Source organism: Osmerus eperlanus, chromosome 17, assembly GCF_963692335.1.
Source record: "Osmerus eperlanus chromosome 17, fOsmEpe2.1, whole genome shotgun sequence".
In the NCBI taxonomy this organism is placed as follows: domain Eukaryota; kingdom Metazoa; phylum Chordata; class Actinopteri; order Osmeriformes; family Osmeridae; genus Osmerus; species Osmerus eperlanus.
The window spans coordinates 5,746,281-5,764,681 of record NC_085034.1 but is presented as its reverse complement, the minus strand read 5'-3'; the positions used below and the strand labels follow the sequence as shown (position 1 = coordinate 5,764,681).

At 46.8% G+C, this 18,401-nt stretch overlaps 1 protein-coding gene across 1 annotated transcript in view; it reads right to left on the bottom strand.

Annotated features, from left to right (window-relative positions):
* Window positions 1-18,401, bottom strand: part of syt1a (synaptotagmin Ia) — a 131,774-nt gene that overhangs the window by 68,506 nt on the left and 44,867 nt on the right. Inside the window, exon 3 of the mRNA XM_062482922.1 lies at window positions 5,686-5,759. The gene's annotated coding sequence lies outside the window, so the exon portion shown is untranslated. The remainder of the gene's footprint in view (window positions 1-5,685; window positions 5,760-18,401) is intronic.

Below are 18,401 nucleotides of genomic sequence, written 5' to 3'. Positions count from 1 at the left end.
TTACCTCAGCAGCCCTGCCACACTGCCCATCCACACAGGGCACTCAAGGTCACACAGCTGATATCTGGGATATGCTTTAGACAGGTGAGTGTTCTTATTGTATTTGGTAGAAGCGTTCAAAAACGGTATATACTGGCACAGTATACAGTATCAACCTATGAGAGAAGGTGAAGAAATCGAGTGAGAGAAGGTGAAGAGAGAGAGAGTGGAGGGAGAGAGAGGTGAAAAACTGCGTGCGGAAGGATGGACATGGGAGGTGTAGAAGGGCTTCAGGGGCTCCCACGCAGAGGGGCCGTCACAATCTACCACTGAGCACTTCTCCTTCTGTTCCCTCTCTCTCTCCAGTCTCCCACTCACTCTTCACTCTCCCTCTCTCTCCCTCTCTCTTCACTCTCCCACTTCCTCCTCACTCTCCCTCTCTCTCCCTCTCTCTCTTCCACTCACTCTTCACTCTCCCTCTCTCTCCCTCTCTTTCTTCACTCTCCCACTCACTCTTCACTCTCCCTCTCCCTCTCTTTCTTCACTCTCCCACTCACTCTTCACTCTCCCTCTCTCTCCCTCTCTCTCTGCACTCTCCCACTCACTCTTCACTCTCCCTCTCTCTCCCTCTCTTTCTTCACTCTCCCACTCACTCTTCACTCTCCCTCTCTCTCTGCACTCTCCCACTCACTCTTCACTCTCCCTCTCTCTCCCACTCACTCTTCACTCTCCCTCTCTCTCCCTCTCTCTCTTCACTCTCCCACTCACTCTTCACTCTCCCTCTCTCTCCCACTCACTCTTCACTCTCCCTCTCTCTCCCTCTCTCTCTTCACTCTCCCACTCACTCTTCACTCTCCCTCTCTCTCTTCACTCTCCCACTCACTCTTCACTCTCCCTCTCTCTCTTCACTCTCCCACTCACTCTTCACTCTCCCTCTCTCTCTTCACTCTCCCACTCACTCTTCACTCTCCCTCTCTCTCTCTTCACTCTCCCACTCACTCTTCACTCTCCCTCTCTCTCCCTCTCTCTCTTCACTCTCCCACTCACTCTTCACTCTCCCTCTCTCTCTTCACTCTCCCACTCACTCTTCACTCTCCCTCTCTCTCTTCACTCTCCCACTCACTCTTCACTCTCCCTCTCTCTCTTCACTCTCCCACTCACTCTTCACTCTCCCTCTCTCTCTCTTCACTCTCCCACTCACTCTTCACTCTCCCTCTCTCTCTTCACTCTCCCTCTCTCTCTTCACTCTCCCTCTCTCTCTTCACTCTCCCTCTCTCTCTTCACTCTCCCACTCACTCTTCACTCTCCCACTCACTCTTCACTCTCCCTCTCTCTCTCTTCACTCTCCCACTCACTCTCTCTTCCCTCTTCACTCTCCCTCTCTCTCTCTTCACTCTCCCACTCACTCTCTCTTCCCTCTTCACTTTTCCACTCTCTCTTCACTCTCCCACTCTCGTCACTATCCCTCTCACTTCAATCTCTCTCTGTCTTTCTCTCTCTCACACACAGAAACTCCTACATCCTCCAACAAGTCCTCCTATGAGATTGCACACAATGCATTGAACATAGATAACTAAACATTTCTATTTCAAGACAATCAACAACCTCTAATTTCTCTCCCGTTAGTTCCATATCACGTCAGACATGGTGTCCTCACCCAGACTGACAATGAAAACACATCTTCCTCCATGTTCACATGCTACGAGCACTGTTACTTCTCATTCTGTAATCCTACATTTGAAGCAAGCCTGCGCTGACAAGCTTGAACACTAAGCTCCTACCATACCTCTAATAGGCTAGACTTCCATGAGCTGAAGTTTGACAGCTTTCCTATTTCACCCAAAACAAGCATGGGAAAACACACACACGCACTCACAGGAATAACAAAGGTTGTAAAACACATACAGCGTCAGTAAAGGGACAGTAAAAGGGACAGTAAAAGGACACTTTGAAATTTGATTAATTGCCTGTCACTCTACCACAATTAGAGGAAATTAATAAATGTCCTCTTCTAAGGGCTGTGATCCACTTGTTGTTTCTAGAGGGTCAGTACGGCTTGATGATGAAAGCAACTGCTTTTTTATCTTCACACAAACACACACACACACACACACAAGCATGCATGCACACAAAGGCACCCATACAGATTGAAACACACACACCCACAGATAAACACACACAAACACAAACACTCAAGCATTCAAACTGCTATGGATATTTCGAACCCATTCTGCCTCTCCCTCTCTGGAGAGGACACTAAACTAATGATCCCACGCCACCATCGAGCCAGTGCCAGAGATCGCGGCGCCTGGACCGCTTGTGGTTATCCCTGCAAAGAGCCAGCTATAGATCACCTGTTAAAGTACACAGTGATGCATGATCTGTTGGCGGTGATAAGGGTCAGACACTGGACAGTTTAACGGGTACCACCATCTCTGCTGAATCTGCAGTCGCTAAGCTAATCGGGAGCAGGGATGATCTCTAGAGTGTCAACCGCTCCCAGTGGGGCTGGACCTCTGAGAAGATCAGTAGCCACTGCCTAATCTGTGAATGACACTGTACACTGGCTGTGTTCCAAGACACAAGGTCATACCGTCGTTACCAAGGTCACCAATCTACACATCTAGAGAGGCCAGAGCACAACAAACAAGGGACATCCTCGTAATTAATCTGCTAGACTGGAAATCCATTAATACCTTAAACAAGGCAAAACAAATCCACGTTTGAACCCACAAATGTGCTTAAAATGTGTATTTGGTCAAAGGGAGGAGGTTTGGTTTGAACATTGATGACACTGACAAATAAAAAAGAATTGGTCATGCATAACATCAATCTTGCGCTGCCACAACATTTTGGTGGGGAAAGCCAATGGTCTCTTGAAATTGGCAGAGCCACGCCCCTGCTGTCTGTCCCTAAACCTATGCCTACGGTCGGGTCTTCTTAGTGAGCTGTGCAACGTGCTTCTTTACCCCTGGAGAAATGTGGACGCGATCCCTCAGACTCTGCTGAGTGGTGAGCTGTGAAGAGGTGGCTCCCTGCTTGTTAGGCAGAGCTGAAAGCGCCCATCAAGCACCTGTGTTTAGGAGGGAGCGTGCCAGGACTCCTGGCGAGCGAGAGGCAGATGTTCCCCGGGAACACGAAGATTGACGGCTTTCCGTACATATATCAGCTTGCGGAAATCACAGACACCCATGGGATTCATCTTCCGCTTTCTGTCTATTTCTATACCTTTATTTTCCTTCCATCCGTTTTTTTTCCCCCCCTTCTCCTCCACAGTTATTTTTTTTTTTTACTGTGGTTACTGAAGGAAATCGGATCGGGAGGGGGGGGGTGTATGTGTGTGTGTGGGGGGGAGGGGGGGGGAGTCAATCCTCTAAAGTGTATCCTGTGACGGTGCCACGTTAAGATTGGCTGCTGCACTGAGGAACACGGAGGACAGAATGAGCTGCTGGCTGGATACCCTGTACGAAAGCACCTGGCAGGCCCGATGCTATCTACTCTGCAAAATTAGGTTGCCTAACAGAGCAATAATTACAACACGAGATCTTAATCTCTGCCGTGGGAAAGAAGGATGGATGGAGGGGGAAGGGAGGGAGGGAGAGAAAAGGAGGGGGGGAGGGTGATGGGGTATACTGGTTCTGTGCTGGGAGAAGCTCCCTACCAAGCCCCCCCCCCCCATACATTAGTCTCCTGGCTGTTGAGTAATCACCTTGGTGATGACCTTGACAGCCTTCCATCATCATCATGCTATGAATTTGTGTGTGGTAATGGGGGCTTGTCTTACCCATGCTAATTCACTTGATGTGCCAAGGGGCTATTGCTTAAATTATCTGCCATCACTTGCCATGGTTATCACCCCCCTCCCCAAATACACACACAGACACTCACACACACTCCCACAACACAAACTCACTCACAAACCATGATAGTGCCAGCAGCAATGAACAGTATCACGTATGCCTTTGGAGAGGTTTGAGAGTGAAGGAGGCTGGGAGGAGGAGGTAGGAGACCTAGGAGGATTGTGAAACATCTTCATTATTTCAGTCTCTTTCATCAAGTGAGCGGGACTAGAACATTGCCTTCATGCTCTGTTTGTCTGGCCCAAAGTAGTAGTAGTAGTTTATTGTATATTTAATTCTATTCTAATCCCACTTAGTACTGCTAGTTTATGTACCCTTAGTATAGATAGTCCACATATTTAAATTTTAGGTATATGTTTATTGTATGCACCTTCCTGCCAAAGCAAATTCCTTGTCTGTGCAAACTTTCATGGCGAATAAATCCCATTCTGATTCTGATTCTGAAAAAGAAGAGGTTTGGGAGGGGAGAGGGGGATGGGGGGCAGACTGGGAGTGGGAGTAGAGCCAAGAACCCAGGGTTCCTGCTGTTTAACCTCATCAGTGACGCTGTATTGCATTGTTTTAGCGAGACTGGGCGGCCATGCTTAGGGGAACAGAGAGGAAAACACTGGGAAGCAGCGTGGATGGTCCGAGGTGCGCACCACCACCCTTTTACTCTTTTTCCTCTCGCTCTCTCCGCGGGCCGCGCTCTGCCACTTTGGATATGTCACAGGCAATAAGGATGAAAGATTGGCCCGCTCCCCCTGGTCGGTGTGGTGGCGGCAGAGTCCGTCCAAGCTCATCTGCAGGAGGCTAAGACGGCTGCTTGGGAAACAAAATGGGTTTTAACAAGGCCAGAGTCAGCCACGGTGCCTCCGAAAATGGCCACTCAACCCCTCCCCGAGGTGCCATCGCTACAGCAGCTGATCTGAGCTCCCTGACGGTTTACAACTGTAGTACTGGACTACCAAACGATCTAATCAATATGAATCTCGAGTAGTTTAATCCACATTACGCTAATTAATTATTGGTTTGGCCTCCTTTGAACTGTGCACACAAACTCCCTTATCTGTCATTGTGGGCCATTTCAATAAACGCATATCCCAATTATTTTTGATCGTTTTTTTTCTTCTATTCATGTCTATTCATTTATTTACTCAAAGGGAGAGGAGCAAGAATGTGTAATTATATTCATGTTACCGTCTCTGATCACATGGGTTGGGTGTGTTGTCGACGACCACAGAAGGTGGCGGACCCTCTGCCTGCACTTCTGTGCTGATATAAATACTATCAACTGGAGTCCAACCTTGCCTGCTCGCCCACCTCTCTCAGCATTCAACACGGAGGCCAGTTGCCATTGACTCCCATGGGACACAAGCACATGACTCATGTTGCCCCTCAATAGACGCGCTTTTACAATAAGGCTTATGTATACAACATGTTTGAGTCTCTTCCTCGCCAAGGTTAAATCAATATTTCATTAGTCACCGTTTTTTACCCCGTGAGGGTGCTACGACCAGGACCATACACACTATCACCAGGAGAGGCTTGTCTACGCTTCGAGAGGATATCATGGAAATGTATTGCTTGTTTACATAAATTATGCTAAAAATCAATGCTCTTTTGCATTATTCTTTGTTAACTCAGACTAATGTTTTACCGGAATGATTAGAATGTGCTCTCCTCGGTCATTGGCATTTAATGGCAGAGACAGCAGAGCCCTAAGGTTATATGCCCAACAGGCTTGGAGATCTTCAGGGTCCTCATCAGTGAATGGTTGGAGTGCCTTCGAGGACCTGTGGCATTTGTGCTGAAATGGGGTGGCTGTGGTTATGCCTGTCTGTGTGGAGAGGAAGCAGAGACTAACCTTTAAGCTCAACGGTGTCTGCTGCAAGAACTCTACAGGTGCTTGTTCCACACGCAGGCGTCACTGATTCAGATCTGTAAAACATAGACAGTCTATGAAGAAATACTATTTTCAGAGTGGGGACATGACAGTAAAGGCAAAGAAACATAAAGAGGCAAAGTGTGAATTCAAGATAAAGGTGATATGTTGGGGGGGAGTTTGTTTTCCAGCGCTGTGATAAGCTCTCTGACACAGACTTTGCTTCAGCTGTGCCATGATTCAGTGGGAGGGAGACGATTCTCTGAAAGATCAAATCCAAGTATACTAGCCCCGATTTGCATTTACAATCCACAGCCAATACTGTGTCACAACAGGCTCAAAGTACAGTTTCCTTAACCCAGGCACATTCAAAAATACCATTTGATTTCCCATCAGCTATGTAATGTGTGTGTATGTGCATGTTTAGCTGTGTGTGTGCGCTTGTGCATGTGTGTTGCGTCAGCAGCGGGGTGGCCAGGATCCATTATCAATGGAGCGCTTTCACAGCCGATTGGTCGCGTTCATTAGGAGCCTGGTGGAGGCGGGAGACAGCCAAGGACCAGCCGTGGATCTCCTCCCCGCAAATACTGCCTGCTGCTGGGCCGTGGAAGGCACTCCAGTGAGGGGTGGTGGGTGGGAACGGGGGGGGGGGGGGGGGGGGGGGTTTGGGACTTGCAGAGAGTCACCAGCTAGTGCCGTACACAGCAGGGGTGCTACAACAGAGATCCAACAGCTCATCTAGACCTAAGGTAAAGAATGGGATGTGATGTGTACATAGATATCAGACATATTATGCCCATTCTCACATGTTCGACACCTTACTCTACAAAGTCTTGCTCCCACCAAACGAAAAAGCCTCCATTTCTATACCTGATGGGCAATTCCTGAAATAGAACTTGCCAAACATACTTTGTACTCTGAAATGCTATTTAAGGCAAAATGCCGGGTAAGAGTTCGTTCCTAATTTTGACCACTGATCAAGCAGTATTTACTGGCCCTTTGATGCACTGATGAAATACCATTACCTATAAGCTGGCAAGTACACACAAGCATATCCCTTAAGAATATACTGTGTATTAATTCACGCTGTTGTAAACAAAGAAGTTAGCCAGAGCCCATGCATGCTAATGAACATTCTGTTTATCTACAGTAGCATGTATGCATTCTGGGTCTTTGTTCATGGTTACTTCAAAAGGAATAAATAAATCCCACGTGGTTAAACCAATGAAAGGCAGTTGTTTACCCCTTACATTAACTTGTGGAATCTTTTTAATGTATTCACTTAGCAGACACTTTCATCCAAAGCAACTTTAGGGGGGAGATTGGACCCCGAAACCTCTTGATCTGCAATCCCATGTTCTACGACTATAACCAACAGCTATATACGCTTTATTCGTGTCACACCATTGGAACTACAGCAGAGGATTGAACGATGTGAACAGCCATCACGCAAGTGTGACATTTGTAAAGCAATTGCTTGGCGTCAGTGAGGCTGAAATTGGCTGTAATAAAGATACATAGGAAAGTCATGCAATATGTCCTGCATCATGTACATGATCGCACAACGACCTCTCTCTCATGTCATTAGTGTATCTGTAGTCATGCCAGTGAGTTAGTGTGTGTGTGTGCAAATGTGCCCATGCATGGGTAGGCAAGTACTCTATGTGCCCCTATCATGTTCCCTGGTGGTTTGGATGCCCATATGAGGCGCCCGGTAGGGTTGCTCAGAACGTCATCGTAATCTGTTTGTGGAGCTGCCAGCTTCCCCAGCTGTTCTTACGTGTAAATCATCCATGTACAGAGCACATTAGAGTGTTGTGACAAGGAGCCACATCACAATGGCGCTCGAGAATCGATGGCACTCCGCAGATTTCAAACGCTCCGCTAAACAAACGACGTGATTGGAGCACGACGGCTGTGTCGTCGTGGTGATATTCAAACAGTTGCCTGCGTCCAAAAACGAGTGTTTGCTTTTGTGGCTCCGTCAAGCCATCTGCAAATAAGTCTTTTGTTTTGCTCCGGGGAACGAGGTTCTCGTGTCCCACCGCGCTTTGTTTTCTCCTCTCGCTCCCCCCCCTTCCAGCCCGTGTCAATTCTTTCCGTCGCTCTCTGCCTCTCTCTGCCCTTCCGCTCGTTTCCTTTCCCCTCCATTTCTCCCCGCTTCTCCTCCAATCTCCTCTCTCTTCCCGCCTCTCTGCCTGCATAGTTGTGAGTCTGCCTCCATCATCCAGGCATCAAAGGGGCAGATTCCTCCTGTAGGCTCATCTGTATTCTGCCCGGGTTGGTCTTATCGTTTATTCGTTTTTAACAGCTACTCTTTGAATGGGGGCCTCGAACTGAGCCGGGGTTGAGAGATGTGATGTCTTGTTGCCCTGTAATAAATACAGCCAAGTCTGGGTCAGTTTCTGAAAGCCAAGCTATGGCCTGCAACCCCCCAGCCTTTACCCAACTCTGAAGGAAATAGGGAAACGTGACACGCATCCAGACTTAGTATTCCTGACACGAAACACATAACATGCAATCTGCAGGGTGCTGACCAGTTCCCCAGGCCTTAGGCAATCAACATGATCAGCGGAAGCAGTGGATGATATCTTTGGATGAGAAGGTTTGGGGGCAGTGCTGGAATGGTCAACTGCCGACAGGAGAGATATTCCCTCCGTCATCTATAGTGAGAGGGTGAGCTGCTGAACATGCTGACCTTGAGAACCGCTGGCCTGCCAATCAGAGAAGCAGTTCCCCCTCCTTGATGGGAAGTGAAGCAGAAAGCCCAGGCCCAGATATGTCAGCTGGTCTAATGACCTGCTTACAGCCCCATGTCTGTCACCCGGGAAATCCAGTATTGGACACAAAAAGGTGTGTGTGTGTGTATACACATGATTCTTATGATTCTAAATAGAAGATACATAATCTATGTTTCAAGCAAGACCTGATAATACTTTTACGATCAAAAACACTGTCTGGAAATACTTTTGTCAATTTATCTCCCCGTTTGGACAACTGATTAACTAGGGCTAGTCACCTGAATGAGATACTAACACGTTTGAATGAATTGCATGCCCATTTTCTTTTCGTTGTTCACTTAAAATATTGCTTGCCCTTCTGTAGGAAAGACACATTTATAGAGTGATATTATTGTGGTTGGAGGGTTGTGCACCTAGTCTTTAGCAGGCCCAGCCCCCCACCCCCCCCTCCTATGGTTACTCTTGCGTGGAGAGGAGTGCCTCGGAGATGATTAGCAACTGTTACCCAGCATGCAGTTCACCTACTCTCCCGAATGGCCGTGTAAGGATGGAGCACCACTGGGCTTACCATCTGCCCCTGGCAAGCCTCCTCCACCAATCTACCACTGATGAGCGAGGCACACTCACCGGCTGACACATTCAGGTCATTTCTGTTTTGATAAGGGTATTTCTATGAAGAGGAAATTGAGCTTCCCATAGCACTAGGAGGTTAGAAATCAAGCTTTTGGTTTTAAATCAGCCTGCAGGTGTTCCCAATAGTGACAGAGAGCTTAGGGTAAGATGAGACCAATATATCCTCCTAAATCTTCCACTTGAAGGTTTGAAACCCAGCACACACAAAAAAAATTGATTCAATCACTTCTGAACATATTCAATTGCACTGATTTCCAACAGGCTGCTACACCTCTTCACTCTCTCTTAAAGGCAGGATAAGTAATGTTTTTGAGAAGCACTTTTTTGCAGAAATAAACGTCACATCCTGATAGAAATCAATAAATCAAAAGGATAGCTCTGGTTACATATAAACCCTGTACGAGGCACAGTGATGTAGCTAAAGTCTAATGAACGCCGAGTGGTGTCTTTCAGTGTTGCAGAGAAGCGTCCATCAGATTTTGTCTTCTGGGGGATATTTTGCCTTTGAAATAATATTCCACAAGTTTCTTAAATTGATTAACGGACGGCTCCTCTCAGTGGAAGTAATTATAAACCAAGCAATCACCGTAAACTCCCGTCACAGATTTTTTTTATGGACTTACTTAAACTCGTTTCATTTTTAGGCTCATTGGCAATGCTACACTCTTTTCGTATCGTCAACCGTATGCCTTTGCAGACCAACTTTCTCAAGCGGTTTCCATTTTCCATGTTCTCCCAGCTCCTCACTTTATATTCCTATGTCCTATCCTCCTTCAAACCACCACAAAGCAGGAACCTAGCATTCCAAAGGGCCTTTTCAAATTGGTTTAAACCGTCCGTGATCCAGTGACACTGGCGTACAAGTGTTCACAAACACTCTGCGCTCAAGGCGGCTCCGTCTCATACCGAAGACACAGAGGCAGTGATCACAATGTATCCAAGGCAGGCCCTTTATCCCTATGGCAGTGCGATGTCCTCTGTAGACACTGCCCTCTGAGCAAACAAGATTACCTTGATGAACATAGGCAGGCTTGTTTACTCCTCGTCTCAAGGTACTTTGGGGGTGACTCACCAGCGTCGAGGACTAGAAACTTTGAAGAGCTCTGTGATGCGGTCCTTAGATATCCACTGCCATCAAACAACAGGCGCTTCAATCGAAAACTCTCCCCGGCAAATACAAAGGGCCGCTGCTTTTTACATTAACGTGTGAAGAGATGTTGAATAATAATCTTTCGGAGCTGATACAAACCTGGGGCTTCGTGTGCACCCTTGCTTATCCTCCACTGATGGCTCTAAAATGGAACTCTGCATCCAAATCATTGAGTGCACTCTTAAAATGAGAGGTAGAAGTGCTGATTGCACTGGATGGCTGGTAAACAACATTCCTCTTTTTACTTTGTAGCCTTTGTTCCCATCGGTTCACGTTGTAGATATATTGGGCGCAAACTCTGTTCCTGAACAGCCTGCTGAATGGATGGATGGATGGATGGATGGGAGGTGAGGGCTTGTAGCATGGAGAACCCCCAAATCCCCCCCACCACTATCACATAAACACACGCACACACATCCTAGCAGCGGGGTAAATTGCTCCTGGGCCACCGGAACCTGGCTGTTATTTCCTCATCTATCCTCCGGAGTCCCAAGCCAAGACTCCATGGGAACAGTCGTGGCCATTTGAACAATACAACACAATACAGGTTTCCTCCTCCTGCCACCGGTGGGTTGCCCAGTCTGGCATTCACCTAGTCAAGCAATACAACATAACTAGCCCCAGGTCCCACTATGGTCCTTGAGGACCTCGCAGTCAACCTGAATGAATCTATTTGGGCCTGTTAAAGCACCAGTGATCATGATGGACGGTGACAGGTGTCTTGTCTACTGGGCGGTTGTCTAGTGTGGGTCAGGGACAGGGGGTGGGGCAGGAGCTTTATGGCTGCATGGCCAAAAAGCCATTTGAGTGTGGGCTCCATCTTGTCTAAGGCTAAATTATTCTAATCTCTTCAAACATCCCTCCATGCTTATGGTGGCGTCTCCTCAAAACTACGTCTGCCCTGCGCTCAGGGGGTTGTCTGAGGTAAAGTGATTCTTACTCACAATGTCTGAGGCAGTTTAAGTTGTCCGGGGAAGTCTTGGTATGAGAGCGAGGTGTGGTTGTTTGTGGGGATGGTGGTAATCCATATTAAAACGGTGAGAGTAGTTGTGTGTATATGTGTTTAAGGAAGGGATTAGTCAAATGTGAATTTTACTCAAATAGTTTTACAGTTGACTATAATTAGCAGGGAAAGCCAGTTTACACCCCTCACATTAACTTGGCCCCATTTACTAAAGCTACAGTGTGTAAATGCCCATCCATTACTTTGCCTCTTCCAACAATGACTCTCCCTCATTGCATCTTAACTGATCATTATTCACCTGAGAGGAAGCGATTCTGCTGTAAGTCCAATTTCACAGCAAATTTGGTCTCGAGCACGAGTGTGCAAATGAGATACAGTTACTGTGAGAGATGCATTATAAATCAAATCAAATTCAACGACAAGACCTGATGCATAACGTGTCAACTCCTCAACGCCTTCAATTTGGAGCTCATATTGGTCAAGGGTGGCATTATACTGTAGCCAATATCCGAGAGGATAAAATACATAATCTGCTACTGGAAAGAATTGCTCATGTTTTAAAGGAGAATGTTAACTTGGTTCTGTTACATTGATCCAAGTGAGGCTAGACAGAAATCATTTGCTGTTGTCCGTCTCCTCCGGTTTGATTGTGGCCGACCTGGCAAAGCCTTGACACTGGTGTCCTAAATACATGACAAGAAAAACATCCTAAACATCATTTATTATCTTGGAACAGTAGAGAGACACTGTATGTTTATCATTGTTCAAGGTGTGCCATCGGTGTGCCATCGGTGTGAACGGATTTAATGTCTACATGCATTTTTTTGTCTCAATAAAACCGTGCCATTGGGGGGGGGGGGGGGGTTTCATGAGACCACAATTCATTATTTCTTGAGTGATTTGCAGTGGGGACCTGGATACATAACGAACATGTGGGCTTGGGAAAGAAGTGTGCTACCATCCCACACTTGAGTTTATACTTGTCTGATGAGGGTATTACATAACTGTGTGCAAAGCCGTCAACATTCTAACTGCATCCGAATGCGCCACACGGAGGTGAATCTTGGCCCCTCCTTTCATCAACAGACACCACCATGTACAGAGGCCACAAAATGGCGACGGGAGTGTTAGTGCGGCTTAACAATGCTGCCCCCATGTCTCTTAATGCACTTCTCCACAGTAGACCATTCCCCCTGGAGGATCAAAGCCCATCCAGTCCCTGTAAAAAGCTTCTCTCATGGGGCCTCCGGGGGCCAATGACTCAGACCTCTCTTCCGGGACGTTTTGAGGACCCCATCTCCACTTTCATCTGCTCCCTCAGCTTATTACTTTGAGTAGGTGCCCCTACAGATGCCTGCAGTCTTTTCATCTATAAATGCAGGGGGCAAAGCGAGGGCCCCACATGTTGTCATCGCGAACATACGCCAAAAACAATACCCTGCCATTTTGCCACAATTGTGCCGTGAGTTTAAGGAGAACTAGAGGGTACTCGCAGACAAATGGCAGGGGGTGAGTCAGAGAGGCCGAAAAAAACGTGACTGCAGAAGGGTCACAGTCTAAGGGAGGCTGTGGTATAACCACCCTATTGTCCAGCAGGATGAAGGCCTTCATCATGACCCAAAGCCAGTCAGTTATTGTACCACACCTCATGCCATGACAGGAAAGCTCTGTCAAAACACATGGTTCTGGACTGTTCACTGCACTACCTAGCTCCATTTCAATTCAAGCACATTTGTCTAGAAAATGTCCGCCTACAGTAAAATTTGACTGGATGACCTACATCACCTCTGCTATGACTATACGGTAGTACTAAGATAAAGACAGACAATACAGATATATATATATATATATATAGTTGATAGGTAGTCTATGAACTGAACTGTAGTATTGTATCAAATACAAAAATAAACAAATGACCGATACAGGCAAATTAAGGCACACATTAAGGCAGACTCTCCTCTCTTATCAATGTGTGGTGTTCCATGTTTGTCCTACTGCCCCCCCCTCCCCCCCTCCCCTCCCCCCCCTCCATCTCTGAAGAGAGCCAGTTAAATGGGCATTTGCTCGACAGGGCCTGTGAAGGTGTTGGTGATGGTGAGAGAAATGTGTCCGTATGTTAATGATATCTCAAGCCCCCAACACCACAGCTGATGAAACTGAGAGAAGCTGACATTCCAAATGTGTTACCTCTCACTCTCATGCTGACCGGGTGATTTGGGGGTTATGCCAGGATTTGCTTGCTGCTTCTCCTAGCCTTATAATGCAATGCTACGTTATTTATATTAAAAAGGGTCTACAGGAAGTCTCGGGCTTGATCAGTGTATGTGGTAACGTGATGTGCACTGTAAACATATATACGGACAAACAGTTATTTGCCATCAAAAATATATTGAATCAGAATGTGCCTTTCTCCTCGACAGGACAGCTCTGCGTTCTCTGAACCTTGTCTCAAAATTCAAGCTCGCTGCACTTATTCTTGGAGGTGTGAAAGCTGTGACGTGGTTATCAGAAATAACAGCACATTCAAGGGAGACTTTTTGGTTTCTTAGCAACTCGACTGCAAACCTATTTCCCGCCCAGTGCTAATAGAGGAGTTAAACATTCACCAAACATTGGCAAGATTGGGAGAACGTGAGCGGATAAGATGGAAAAAAACACAAAACTAACATGCACTACTCTAAAACATAAGGGAACACAGTATACTACTCACATGGTCAACAGTGTTAGTGTCTTCCCTGATGTCCTTAGCAGGATACATACAATATACATTTACATTTAGTCATTTTGCAGACGCTCTTATCCAGAGCGACGTACAGTAAGTACAGGGACATTCCCCCCGAGGCAAGTAGGGTGAAGTGCCTTGCCCAAGGACACAACGTCATTTTGCACAGGCGGGAATCGAACCGGTAACCTTCAGATTACTAGCCCGACTCCCTAACCGCTCAGCCACCTGACTCCCTCGTATATAAAGACAGGGATTTTATTGGAATGACTGTAAATGACTAAATACACAGAAGCTTGGTGGTGTGTAATGTATGCTAAATCCTCTTAACATTAGACACCCAAGTCCATTCCCTTGAGAAATTAACGCAACTTTTAATATTTTTGAACGTCACAGTGAAATGCTCTGTTTAGCCTGTTTTGATTAGTTGTTGTGTCCCCAAGTGCAAAAACATTAACTGAAAAATGTAATGCAATGCTGAGCCAAAATAAACGTTTCTTGGTGTGCCCTGTCCTGAAACAGGTGTTGTTGCTTTGGTGTGTGGCCCAACACACACCTCGGCTGCATGGACGGTTGGCGGAATGTGCCGGAAGTGCTGAACGCTGATGAAGCGACGCTGACAGAAGGCTCGACAGTGTTTGAACACAACAAGCAGACATCAAGAATTATGCTCCCATGTTCAATTTACAGCCGACTGTGAGCCAGAATGGCATTAAATAAGCATCTGGGCGTTTTGGCTGCAACTGCCTGTCGGCCAGGCTGAGAAATCCCTCTTCTTTTATGAAGCTACAACACCGTAATCCAGCCTTGTAGGGGGACCTGTCATTCATCTCACTATCCATCCTCGGATGTGATTCCCACTGGTCATGCACAGTGACAGTGGACTAGCAAATCAGATGGATGTTAACAAACCCTGAACCTTCAAAAGGAGAACCATTATCGAAGAAGGTGGTCGATAATATATACTGTAATAATACACTGTACACATTGAGTAATACGTAAAGTAAATACAGCGCATGCTATATTTACTTTTTTTATTTTATGACTTGTTTTCAGTCAAGAGAGACTTCCTGTGCTCTACTTCCCTCCATCATCTGCAGTGAAGTAGAGGAACTGCATGGGTGAAAACAAAATGGAGGATGCCTTCTGGGAATCCGCACAGACCTGTCCACTTCTCTCACATCACAGCAGACAAATGAAGGGTGACAAGCAGAGAAAAGCTTTTTGTGCCATAGAACTGCCTTTCCTCCACTTACACAGTAGCTGTAATGTTTTACATCACAAAGCATTTAAACTGGATCATAATATACCATGTGTACACAAAAGAGATTCACTCTGTACTAAATACTCCATTCCATTATCAGGCCATTCCTTATTATTGCATGATATTCTTACTGGTGATCGGAAGAATACACTAATATACTATCATACAGGCACTACCTTCTAAAAGAACTATATATTCCATTAGCAAAGCAGAGTGATAACAGGGTTGTATTTGTTGGAATGTAGATAAGTGATTGCATGTTAAGTGGAAAATGGAAAACTGAAGTATGTCTAAGAAAGAAATATTTGTTTTTTTTAAACGTCAAAATAACACGTTGTGTGAGAGGTTAAAAGCAGTTTTTTGTCGTCACCAACAGAAAGCTTGATTAACCAAACCGATACGTTCTGAGAATTGTTCGTCATGCTCTGATTGCCAGCTAAGTTTAAGAGGTCTCATCAGAGTGATTGAGTTCACCCCTGTAGTCTGTTTAAATATTTCCCTGACAGATTAAGTTTGCTGAACACACAATTCAACACAATTACTGCAGCCATTAGAGTTTTTCATCATGAGCCCCGAGAAGTGAAGTGGAAACAGACCACCGTGTTGACAAGTTAGAGCCCTAAACTGCTCTAGCGTCGACCAAGCCATACATTTGTGCCTTGGTCGTTTGTTTGGGGGGAGGAAAGCCAAATGTCCGGTGTCAATAATTCAGACAATTTTGTCTCTGCGCCTTTAAGAGGATAAAAGAGAAAAATACACAGAAAAGAAGGAGAAGAATAAATGGAGCTCAAAGGGAGGGAAAGACGGAAGGAGTGCAGGTGGGCAATTCCGAGGTAGCAACAACTAGCATTTTACTGGATAAATCTTCAGGTCCATTTAGTGACATTTAGGCTCAATCGGCTGTTTTGACCAAAGTGCCTCTCTTCCGTTTGTTATCATCTCTATTGATTTCCTAGAGAGCCTGGTGAGAATGAATGGAGGAGTCCAGCACCTTCAGTCTTTGGGAAGAGGGGGGAGGGGAGGGTGAGAGAGAGAGAGAGAGAGAGAGAGAGAGAGAGAGAGAGAGAGAGAGAGAGAGAGAGAGAGAGAGAGAGAGAGAGAGAGAGAGAGAGAGAGAGAGAGAGAGAGAGAGAGAGAGAGAGAGAGAGAGAGAGAGAGGGAGGGAGGGAGGGAGAGAGAGAGAGAGGGAGGGAGGGAGGGAGGGAGGGGGAAAGAGAAAGTGAGAGAGATGGAGAGAAAGAGACAGAAAGACAGAGACACAGAGAGAGGTGGAGGAGTAAAAAGGTGGGAGTAAGAATAGACAGAGAGAAGATGAGAAAGAAAGGATCACATGCTTGGGTACAAACACACACATCTGCCTGCACTACAGCAATGTATGCCTTTTTTTTTTAAAAGGGAAATGTTACTAAGTGTTAATACTAAGCTGTCTTGGAAGGGGTTTGGGAACACATCTCCGTGTGACTCACCGGCGTCAGATTTGACTGCAGTTTGAGAAACCTGCCCCAGATATTTCACATGGTTCACGACAAGATTAAGACACTATTGCTTTGATCCTGCTAAGACACTCCTCTGTAACGTTGGCATTTCCGAGCTGCACCAGTGGGAGATGATTCCCCCGTGCTTGCCTGAGGTCAGCTTATGAGAGGCATGAAGGGATTGCTCTCTTTCTGCTCAGCCCCTCTCCTTCACATGCTCTTCTACTCTCTACCTATCCTTTACTCTCTCTTCTATACTTTTCCTCTTCTACTGTCCTCTACTCTCGCTCTGTTACTTTCCTCCACTCTCTCACTCAATTTTTTCGTGTCATGTTTTATCACTTCAAGATTCTATTTCAGAGCAGCAAGGTAGGGAATATTACTAGTCAGCAGGGGGTCACCACTGTAGGAGGGTGCTCATCCTACACCCTTTGATTCTAAAAGGTCCAACTTCAGGTCCAACTTCAGGTCAACATATCCAGGAGAACGTGAGACTTCAGACAGGGTACATGGGGAAAAGAGACAGCAAGTTGGTGCTAAATATCAGCAGGTCAGCAGTCAAGGAACATCCCGTCAATGAAATGCGAAAAATGAACCCTGTGAAGCTTTGAACTCTATCAGCCAAGTCCTCCGAGACGATCCTTGGCCAGGAACGTAGAAGTGAATGTGGGGACAGAGGAACTTCAGATCAAGAATAGCCCCTGGCTTCAAAGAGTCCTCAGGATGGAAACCACTGTCGACCCAGACACACAAAACCTTTCCCCAAAAAAGAAAAGAAATAATCAATCAGGATTTCAATCATTTCACCATCCTGAAGTTGTTGACAGAAACCAGCCTCCCAGGTCCCTGTGCCGCTGAGTTCTGTGTTCCAGCCTGGGAGAGAGGCTAGAGAACCTGCAGCCTAGTCCCCATCATGGCCTGGGAGAGAGGCTAGAGAACCTGCAGCCTAGTCCCCATCATGGCCTGGGAGAGAGGCTAGAGAACCTGCAGCCTAGTCCCCATCATGGCCTGGGAGAGAGGCTAGAGAACCTGCAGCCTAGTCCCCATCATGGCCTGGGAGAGAGGCTAGAGAACCTGCAGCCTAGTCCCCATCATGGCCTGGGAGAGAGGCTAGAGAACCTGCAGCCTAGTCCCCATCATGGCCTGGGAGAGAGGCTAGAGAACCTGCAGCCTAGTCCCCATCATGGCCTGGGAGAGAGGCTAGAGAACCTGCAGCCTAGTCCCCATCATGGCCTGGGAGAGAGGCTAGAGAACCTGCAGCCTAGTCCCCATCATGGCCTGGGAGAGAGGCTAGAGAACCTGCAGCCTAGTCCCCATCATGGCCTGGGAGAGAGGCTAGAGAACCTGCAGCCTAGTCCCCATCATGGCCTGGGAGAGAGGCTAGAGAACCTGCAGCCTAGTCCCCATCATGGCCTGGGAGAGAGGCTAGAGAACCTGCAGCCTAGTCCCCATCATGGCCTGGGAGAGAGGCTAGAGAACCTGCAGCCTAGTCCCCATCATGGCCTGGGAGAGAGGCTAGAGAACCTGCAGCCTAGTCCCCATCATGGCCTGGGAGAGAGGCTAGAGAACCTGCAGCCTAGTCCCCATCATGGCCTGGGAGAGAGGCTAGAGAACCTGCAGCCTAGTCCCCATCATGGGGAGGATGTACAGCAGTTCTTCCCAGCAGCACAATGGCTATTGTTTTGTTTCTTTAACCTCATGTGATTCCAGTTAAATCCTTTAGTAAGGGCATATGCTCGCAGCGTCAAA